This window comes from Heptranchias perlo, unplaced genomic scaffold (genome assembly GCF_035084215.1).
Source record: "Heptranchias perlo isolate sHepPer1 unplaced genomic scaffold, sHepPer1.hap1 HAP1_SCAFFOLD_336, whole genome shotgun sequence".
NCBI lineage: Eukaryota > Metazoa > Chordata > Chondrichthyes > Hexanchiformes > Hexanchidae > Heptranchias > Heptranchias perlo.
In genome coordinates this window covers 202501-212500 of record NW_027139348.1, presented here as the reverse complement: position 1 = coordinate 212500, position 10000 = coordinate 202501, and positions in this window count along the sequence as shown.

Genomic DNA, 10000 nt, shown 5'->3' with positions numbered 1-10000 from the left:
GAAACGGAGCCGGGTCGGCCCAATTTAAAACGGAGAATAGAGTGCTGCCCTCTGCGGGTGAAAACCTGGAAGTACGTTGGTTAATGATTTCCAGTTCACCCCGCTTGGTCAGGCCCACTCGGAGGCGGATAACTCCGGAACGCCGAGGCCGATTTCCTCCGGGTATGGCTCGTTGCGTGCGGCAGGAGGCGGCGCAGCGTACGGTACCGAGCACTCGGAGGTGCGGTGCTGCCCGCCGGAGTGACAGCGAAAGGCTGCGCACCGCTTTCCGCCTGGTAACTCGGCGTCCGTGAGACCGACCGACTCCGCTTTAGCACCGGAGCTAGAGTCGGGCAAGGGGCACCGTCGGGTACCGGAACGATGACGTTCGCACACCGGGAAGTCGAGTGCCGGGCCGCCGAAAGCGAGCAGGGTGCCACCGCTCGGGGCCCCGGTTTGTCCGTCCCACCCGGAGGCCCATATCTCCGGAAGGCACAGGCCGATTTCCACCGGGTATGGCTCGTTGTGTGCGGCCGGACCAGGCGCAGCGGACGGTACCGAGCACTCGGAGGTCGGGCGCTGCCCGCCGGAGGTACAGCGAAAGGCTGCAAACCACTTTCCGCCGCCTCCCTCCGCGGGCGTGAGACCGACGGTCGTCGGGTTTGCTTCCGCGGCTAGAGCAGGACGATGGGCAGCGAACGGTACCGGAACGAACCCGATCGCACACCGGGAAGTCGAGTGCCGGGTCTCGAAACGGAGCCGGGTCGGCCCAATTTAAAACGGAGAAGAGAATAGAGTGCTGCCCTCTGCGGGTGAAAACCTGGAAGTACGTTGGTTAATGATTTCCAGTTCACCCCGCTTGGTCAGGCCCACTCGGAGGCGGATAACTCCGGAACGCCGAGGCCGATTTCCTCCGGGTATGGCTCGTTGCGTGCGGCAGGAGGCGGCGCAGCGTACGGTACCGAGCACTCGGAGATGCGGTGCAGCCCGCCGGAGTGACAGCGAAAGGCTGCGCACCGCTTTCCGCCTGGTAACTCGGCGTCCGTGAGACCGACCGACTCCGCTTTAGCACCGGAGCTAGAGTGGGGCAAGGGGCACGGTTGGGTACCGGAAGGATGACGTTCGCACACCGGGAAGTCGAGTGCCGGGCCGCCGAAAGCGAACAGGGTGCCACCGCTCGGGGCCCCGGTTTGTCCGTCCCACCCGGAGGCCCATATCTCCGGAAGGCACAGGCCGATTTCCTCCGGGTATGGCTCGTTGCGTGCGGCCGGACCAGGCGCAGCGGACGGTACCGAGCACTCGGAGGTCGGGCGCTGCCCGCCGGAGGTACAGCGAAAGGCTGCAAACCACTTTCCGCCGCCTCCCTCCGCGGGCGTGAGACCGACGGTCGTCGGGTTTGTTTCCGCGGCTAGAGCAGGACGAGGGGCAGCGAACGGTACCGGAAGGAACCCGGTCGCACACCGGGAAGTCGACTAGCGGGCCGCCGAAAGCGAGCACGGGGTCCCGGTTTGTCCGTCCCACCCGGAGGCCCATATCTCTGGAAGGCACAGGCCGATTTCCACCGGGTATGGCTCGTTGTGTGCGGCAGGACAAGGCGCAGCGGACGGTACCGAGCACTCGGAGGTGCGGTGCTGCCCGCCGGAGGTACAGCGAAAGGCTGCAAACCACTTTCCGCCACCTCCCTCCGCGGGCGTGAGACCGACGGTCGTCGGGTTTGTTTCCGCGGCTAGAGCAGGACGAGGGGCAGCGAACGGTACTGGAACGAACCCGGTCGCACACCGGGAAGTCGACCAGCGGGCCGCCGAAAGCGTGCTCGGGTCCCCGGTTTGTCTGTCCCACCCGGAGGCTGATATCTGAGGAAGTCCGAGGCCGATTTCCTCCGGCTAACTCGGCGGGCAATGTGTCCCCCCCACCATCTTCGGCTGATTACCGTGGCTGGACCGGATCAAGGAGCAACGGAACCGTGCCAGAACGACGTCGGTCGGACGGCGTGAACTGATAGTGCCGAGGCCGGAAACCGAGCCGGAAATGTGCACCGATTTATTGGTCCCACTCGCAGGCCCATATCTCCGGAAGGCCGAGGCCGATTTCCTCCGGGTATGGTTCGCTGCGTGCAGCCGGAAGGGGAGCAGCGGACGGCACTGAGCAGCCGGAGGTGCGGCGCTGCCCGCCGGAGCTGCAAGCGAAAGGCTGCGCACCGCTTTCCGCTGGTTAACTCGGCAGGCCGTCAGGCCGACCGACTCCGCTTCAGCACGGGAGCTAGAGTCGGGCAAGGGGCACCGAAGGGTACCGGAAGGATCACGTTCGGACACCGGGAAGTCGAGTGCCGGGCCGCCGAAAGCGAGCTCGGGGCCCCGGTTTGTCCGTCCCACCCGGAGGCCCATATCTCGAGAAGGCACAGGCCGATTTCCTCCGGGTTTGGCTCGCTGCGTGCGGCCGGACGAGGCGCAGCGAACGGTACCGAGCACTCGGAGGTGCGGCGCTGCCCGCCGGAGGTACAGCGAAAGGCTGCAAACCGCTTTCCGCCTCCTCTCCCCTCGGGCGTGAGACCGACGGTCGTCTGGTTTGCTTCCGCGGCAAGAGCAGGACGAGCGGCACCGAGCGGTACCAGAACGAACCCGGTCGCACACCGGGATGTGGAGTGCCCGGCCCAAACCCGCTACCCCCCCCCACCCGAAAGCGAGCCCCGGTTTGTGGATTAAAAGTGAAGCGGCAAAGATTTGTAAAACAGCGTGAAATGATGAACCAGAAGCCCAAAGTAATGGTGGGAATAAAAGTTCCGAAATGTGAAATGGTGAACCAGAAGTTGTGTGAACTGTTTAACCCAAAGTGGCAAAAATGGATTAAAAGGGGTGAAATGATCGACCGCAAAGCAGGGCAAGCATTAAACAAAAGCAGCAGCATTTTTTAAAAAGGGACAAATGGTTTACCAGAATCCCAAAAGAATGCTCAGAGACTTAAGTGCCAAAGGGGCAAATGGTTAACCAGAAGCTGGGTGAACTGCTTAACCCAAAGTGGGAAAAAGGATAAAAAAGGGGTGAACTGATCAACCAGAAGTCGACAACAATGTGCGGCGATTAAGTCTGAAAGAGGGAAAGGTTGACCGGAAAGCAGGGAAATGATTAAACAAAAGCAGAAAAATTCAGTAAAAAGGGGCAAGTGGTGAACCAGAAGTTGGGTGAACTGCTTAACCAAAAGTGGGAAAGAGGATTAAAAGGGGAGAAATGTTGAACCAGATGTCGAAAACAATGCGCGGCGATGAAGTCTGAAAGAGGAAAAGGTTGACCGCAAAGCAGGGAAAGGATTAAACAGAAGCAGCAATATCTTTTAAAAAGGGACAAATGGTGAACCAGAATCCCAAAATAATGCTCAGAGACTTAAGTCCCAAAGGGGCAAATGGTTAACCAGAAGCTGGGTGAACTGTTTAACCAAAAGTGGGAAAAAGGATTAAAATGTTGTGAAATGATTAACCAGAAGGCGAAAGCAAAGTGCGGCGGCGAAGTCCTAAAGGGGAAAAGGTTGACCATAAAGCAGGGAAATGATTAAACAAAAGCAGAAAAATTCAGTAAGAAGGGGCAAATGGTTAACCAGAAGTTGGGTGAACTGCTTAACCAAAAGTGGGAAAAAGGATTAAAAGGGGAGAAATGTTTAACCAGATGTCGAAAACAATGCGCGGCGATGAAGTCTGAAAGAGGAATAGGTCGACCGCAAAGCAGGGAAATGATTAAACAAAAGCAGAAAAATTCAGTAAAAAGGGGCAAATGGTTGAACCAGAAGCTGGGTGAACTGCTTAACCAAAAGTGGGAAAAAGGATTAAAAGGGGAGAAATGTTGAACCAGATGTCGAAAACAAGGTGCGGCGATGAAGTCTGAAAGAGGAATAGGTCGACCGCAAAGCAGGGAAAGGTTTAATCAAAAGCAGCAATATCTTTTAAAAAGGGACAAATGGTGAACCAGAATCACAAAAGAATGCTCAGAGACTTAAGTCCCAAAGGGGAAATGGTTAACCAGTAGCTGGGTGAACTGTCCAACCCAAAGTGGGAAAAAGGATTAAAAGGGGTGAAATGATTAACCAGGAGGCTAAAGCAATGTGCCGCGGTGAAGTCCTAAAGGGGAAAAGGTTGACCAGAAAGCAGGGAAAGCATTAAACAAAAGCGGCAACATTTTTTAAAAAGTGGCAAATGGTTAACCAGAATCCCAAAAGAATGCTCAGAGACTTAAGTCCCAAAGGGGAAATGGTGAACCAGAAGCTGGGTGAACTGGTGAACCAAAAGTGGGAAAAAGGATTAAAAGGGGAGAAATGTTTAACCAGAAGGCAAAAGCAAAGTGCGGCGGCGAAGTCCAAAAGGGGAAAAGGTTGACAAGAAAGCAGGGAAATGATTAAACCAAAGCGGAAAAATTCAGTAAAATGGGGCAAATGGTTAACCAGAAGCTGGGTGAAATGGTTAACCAAAAGTGGCAAAAAAAGATTTAAAGGGGAAAAATGATTAACCAGAAGTCGACAACAATGCGCGGCGATGAAGTCTGAAAGGGGAAAAGGTTGACCACATAGCAGGGAAACGATTAAACAAAAGCGGCAAAATTTTTTAAAAAGTGGCAAATGATTAACCAGAATCCCAAAAGAATGCTCAGGGACTAAGTCCCAAAGGGGAAATGGTTAACCAGAAGCTGGGGGAAATGGTTAACCAAAAGTTGCAAAAATGATTAAAAGGGGTGAAATGATCAACCAGAAGTCGAAAATTATGTGCGGCGGTGAAGTCTGAAAGAGGGAAAGGTTGACCAGAAAGCATTAAACAAAAGTGGCAACATTTTAAAAAAATTGGCAAATGGTTAACCAGAATCCCAAAAGAATGCTCAGAGACTAAGTCCCAAAGGGGAAATGGTTAACCAGAAGCTGGGGGAAATGGTTAACCAAAAGTTGCAAAAATGATTAAAAGGGGTGAAATGATTAACCAGGAGGCTAAAGCAATGTGCTGCGGTGAAGTCCTAAAGGGGAAAAGGTTGACCAGAAAGCAGGGAAAGCATTAAACAAAAGCGGAAACATTTTTTAAAAAGTGGCAAATGATTAACCAGAATCCCAAAAGAATGCTCAGAGACTAAGTCCCAAAGGGGAAATGGTTAACCAGAAGCTGGGGGAAATGGTTAACCAAAAGTTGCAAAAATGATTAAAAGGGGTGAAATGATTAACCAGGAGGCTGAAGCAATGTGCCGCGGTGAAGTCCTAAAGGGGAAAAGGTTAACCACAAAGCAGGGAAAGCATTAAACAAAAGCGGCAACATTTTTAAAAAAGTGGCAAATGATTAACCAGAATCCCAAAAGAATGCTCAGAGACTAAGTCCCAAAGGGGAAATGGTTAACCAGAAGCTGGGGGAAATGGTTAACCAAAAGTTGCAAAAAAAGATTTAAAGGGGAAAAATGATTAACCAGAAGTCGACAACAATGCGCGGCGATGAAGTCTGAAAGGGGAAAAGGTTGACCACATAGCAGGGAAACGATTAAACAAGAGCGGCAACATTTTTAAAAAAGTGGCAAATGATTAACCAGAATCCCAAAAGAATGCTCAGAGACTAAGTCCCAAAGGGGAAATGGTTAACCAGAAGCTGGGGGAAATGGTTAACCAAAAGTTGCAAAAATGATTAAAAGGGGTGAAATGATTAACCAGGAGGCTGAAGCAATGTGCCGCGGTGAAGTCCTAAAGGGGAAAAGGTTAACCACAAAGCAGGGAAAGCATTAAACAAAAGCGGCAACATTTTTAAAAAAGTGGCAAATGATTAACCAGAATCCCAAAAGAATGCTCAGAGACTAAGTCCCAAAGGGGAAATGGTTAACCAGAAGCTGGGGGAAATGGTTAACCAAAAGTTGCAAAAAAAGATTTAAAGGGGAAAAATGATTAACCAGAAGTCGACAACAATGCGCGGCGATGAAGTCTGAAAGGGGAAAAGGTTGACCAGAAAGCATTAAACAAAAGTGGCAACATTTTTAAAAAAGTGGCAAATGATTAACCAGAATCCCAAAAGAATGCTCAGAGACTAAGTCCCAAAGGGGAAATGGTTAACCAGAAGCTGGGGGAAATGGTTAACCAAAAGTTGCAAAAATGATTAAAAGGGGTGAAATGATTAACCAGGAGGCTAAAGCAATGTGCCGCGGTGAAGTCTGAAAGAGGGAAAGGTTGACCAGAAAGCATTAAACAAAAGTGGCAACATTTTAAAAAAATTGGCAAATGATTAACCAGAATCCCAAAAGAATGCTCAGAGACTAAGTCCCAAAGGGGAAATGGTTAACCAGAAGCTGGGGGAAATGGTTAACCAAAAGTTGCAAAAATGATTAAAAGGGGTGAAATGATTAACCAGGAGGCTAAAGCAATGTGCCGCGGTGAAGTCTGAAAGAGGGAAAGGTTGACCAGAAAGCATTAAACAAAAGTGGCAACATTTTTAAAAAAGTGGCAAATGATTAACCAGAATCCCAAAAGAATGCTCAGAGACTAAGTCCCAAAGGGGAAATGGTTAACCAGAAGCTGGGGGAAATGGTTAACCAAAAGTTGCAAAAATGATTAAAAGGGGTGAAATGATTAACCAGGAGGCTAAAGCAATGTGCCGCGGTGAAGTCTGAAAGAGGGAAAGGTTGACCAGAAAGCATTAAACAAAAGTGGCAACATTTTTAAAAAAGTGGCAAATGATTAACCAGAATCCCAAAAGAATGCTCAGAGACTAAGTCCCAAAGGGGAAATGGTTAACCAGAAGCTGGGGGAAATGGTTAACCAAAAGTTGCAAAAATGATTAAAAGGGGTGAAATGATTAACCAGGAGGCTAAAGCAATGTGCCGCGGTGAAGTCTGAAAGAGGGAAAGGTTGACCAGAAAGCATTAAACAAAAGTGGCAACATTTTTAAAAAAGTGGCAAATGATTAACCAGAATCCCAAAAGAATGCTCAGAGACTAAGTCCCAAAGGGGAAATGGTTAACCAGAAGCTGGGGGAAATGGTTAACCAAAAGTTGCAAAAATGATTAAAAGGGGTGAAATGATTAACCAGGAGGCTAAAGCAATGTGCCGCGGTGAAGTCTGAAAGAGGGAAAGGTTGACCAGAAAGCATTAAACAAAAGTGGCAACATTTTTAAAAAAGTGGCAAATGATTAACCAGAATCCCAAAAGAATGCTCAGAGACTAAGTCCCAAAGGGGAAATGGTTAACCAGAAGCTGGGGGAAATGGTTAACCAAAAGTTGCAAAAATGATTAAAAGGGGTGAAATGATTAACCAGGAGGCTAAAGCAATGTGCCGCGGTGAAGTCTGAAAGAGGGAAAGGTTGACCAGAAAGCATTAAACAAAAGTGGCAACATTTTTAAAAAAGTGGCAAATGATTAACCAGAATCCCAAAAGAATGCTCAGAGACTAAGTCCCAAAGGGGAAATGGTTAACCAGAAGCTGGGGGAAATGGTTAACCAAAAGTTGCAAAAATGATTAAAAGGGGTGAAATGATTAACCAGGAGGCTGAAGCAATGTGCCGCGGTGAAGTCTGAAAGAGGGAAAGGTTGACCAGAAAGCATTAAACAAAAGTGGGAACATTTTTAAAAAATTGGCAAATGATTAACCAGAATCCCAAAAGAATGCTCAGAGACCAAGTCCCAAAGGGGAAATGGTTAACCAGAAGCTGGGGGAAATGGTTAACCAAAAGTTGCAAAAATGATTAAAAGGGGTGAAATGATTAACCAGGAGGCTAAAGCAATGTGCCGCGGTGAAGTCTGAAAGAGGGAAAGGTTGACCAGAAAGCATTAAACAAAAGCGGCAACATTTTTTAAAAATTGGCAAATGATTAACCAGAATCCCAAAAGAATGCTCAGAGACTAAGTCCCAAAGGGGAAATGGTTAACCAGAAGCTGGGGGAAATGGTTAACCAAAAGTTGCAAAAATGATTAAAAGGGGTGAAATGATTAACCAGGAGGCTGAAGCAATGTGCCGCGGTGAAGTCTGAAAGAGGGAAAGGTTGACCAGAAAGCATTAAACAAAAGTGGCAACATTTTTTAAAAATTGGCAAATGATTAACCAGAATCCCAAAAGAATGCTCAGAGACTAAGTCCCAAAGGGGAAATGGTTAACCAGAAGCTGGGGGAAATGGTTAACCAAAAGTTGCAAAAATGATTAAAAGGGGTGAAATGATCAACCAGAAGTCGAAAATAATGTGCGGCGATGAAGTCCTAAGGGGCAAAAGTTACCCAGAAGGCAGGGAAATGATCAAACGAAAGCAGCCAAAAAATTATTAAAAGAGGGGAACTGATGAACCAAAAGATGAGAAACGGCCCGCAGAGACTAAGTCCAAAACGGGAACTGGTGAACCGGAAATGATTAACCAAAAACGAAGTCCGAAGAGGGAACTGGTAAACCAGAACTGAGTAACCCGATTTTTAAAATTAATTATAAATGGGGAAACGATTGAGCAAAAGGCGGAAATTAAGTCACAGGGACCAGGTCCGAAAGGGCAAGAGGTTACCCCGTAGGGGGCATTCGTCAACTCAATCTGAAAATTTTGGAGGCAAATCTGACCAAAATGCGGAAATCGGACCACACCGCGAGGGGCGCCATTCGACGGGGCAGGGGTAGACGCGTCGAACGGTACCTGAAGGTCCCGGCTGCGACACGTGAGTCCGGAGATATGGCCAGTCAAAGTCTGATGGGAGGTACCGAAGCCGAAAAATCGAAACGCGTTTGCGGCGATTCGGTGTCAGAGAGTCGGTCACGAATTCAAATTCGTCCCGCTGATTCGCCAATTGCCAGCCGGTTCCGGGGGGATTGGCGGGGTACCTGCAGGATAGTAAGAGGTGGCATGTCGAGACTTAGCCTGTTTACCAGACTTGTGTCTAGCGCCTCCAGGTCTGCAGAGACCGACCCGGGCTGCCGCCCAACCGACTTTTAAGCCTTTTGGGAGTGGGAATTTTTCCCATTTTTCCCCATTTTTCGGGTTTTTTGGTCGGGCTTGAAAACGGCGGCCCCGAGGCCTCCCGGGGCTGGCGGGCTTCGGCTCCCTTGCGAGAGGGTCCGAATTCCACCCGTTTAAGCCCAGAAAGGAGTTCGGAAGTCAGTCGGTCGAGGGAACCCCTTCGGAAGTCCGACGGGGATGGATTCGGCCGGCGTTTCGGATCTCCGGTCAGAGGATTCCCCCCCTGGGCGGGGGGGTGCGAGTAGCGGCCGGCAAACGGTCCCTTGCACTTGTGGCACAAAAAGTCCGAGCACAGGTTAATGAGTTGGCCGCGGAAGCCCCTATGCCGAAATGAGAAAGCCCCCGTTGCGGGGATTTAGTGACGCATCTGCGGCCGGAGGTGGGAGGCCGTCCTGCCGAATTGACACTTGTCATTCGGGCACCTAGGGATTGGTCGGGTACCCGGAGATTTTCGAGAACACGATTTTCAGAGCTTTCTCTGACAGCCCAGGTGCACTTTAAGAGTGCCTGAAAAAGTGACACTTGGCAGAAGGCTCTCAATTTCAAAGCGGAGACCTTTACAAGAGCACTCGGAAGTCACCTGTCAGCATTTAAAGCTACATCAGGCGGCAATTTTCGAACTCTTTGTCAGTCTGAAATCGTGTTGAGCCTCGACAGCGTCGGGCTCAGGCAGGAGGAGCTTGCCAGCAGAGAGACGCTCACCATGGATTGCTGGTGGATGCTTTTCGAAAACATATACACATTATATTATATTATAATAATATAAAGAAAAAAAAGAGTTTCTCAATCTCTGTGACACTTTGCAGATTTTTTTGAAAGCCAATAAAGAGAACTCTTTAACTTGAAAGTCACCTGTGCCGGCATAGCGATGACTTTTAAAACAGGTTGACACTTTCGAGCCGCGGCGGCTCTGAATCACCCCAGACACCAAGTGTGTTTGTGGGCAAGGCACCGCGGCCGGTGGGCTGCTTTTATAATAACGGGCACGCAGACTTTTTGAGAGGAATCGGTACTCTCTTCCGATCGATTTGGCGACTCGCGTCCGACATGGGAGGGCCCGAGCGGTCCAGCCAAGGCTGGTGTTCAGGCTCGTC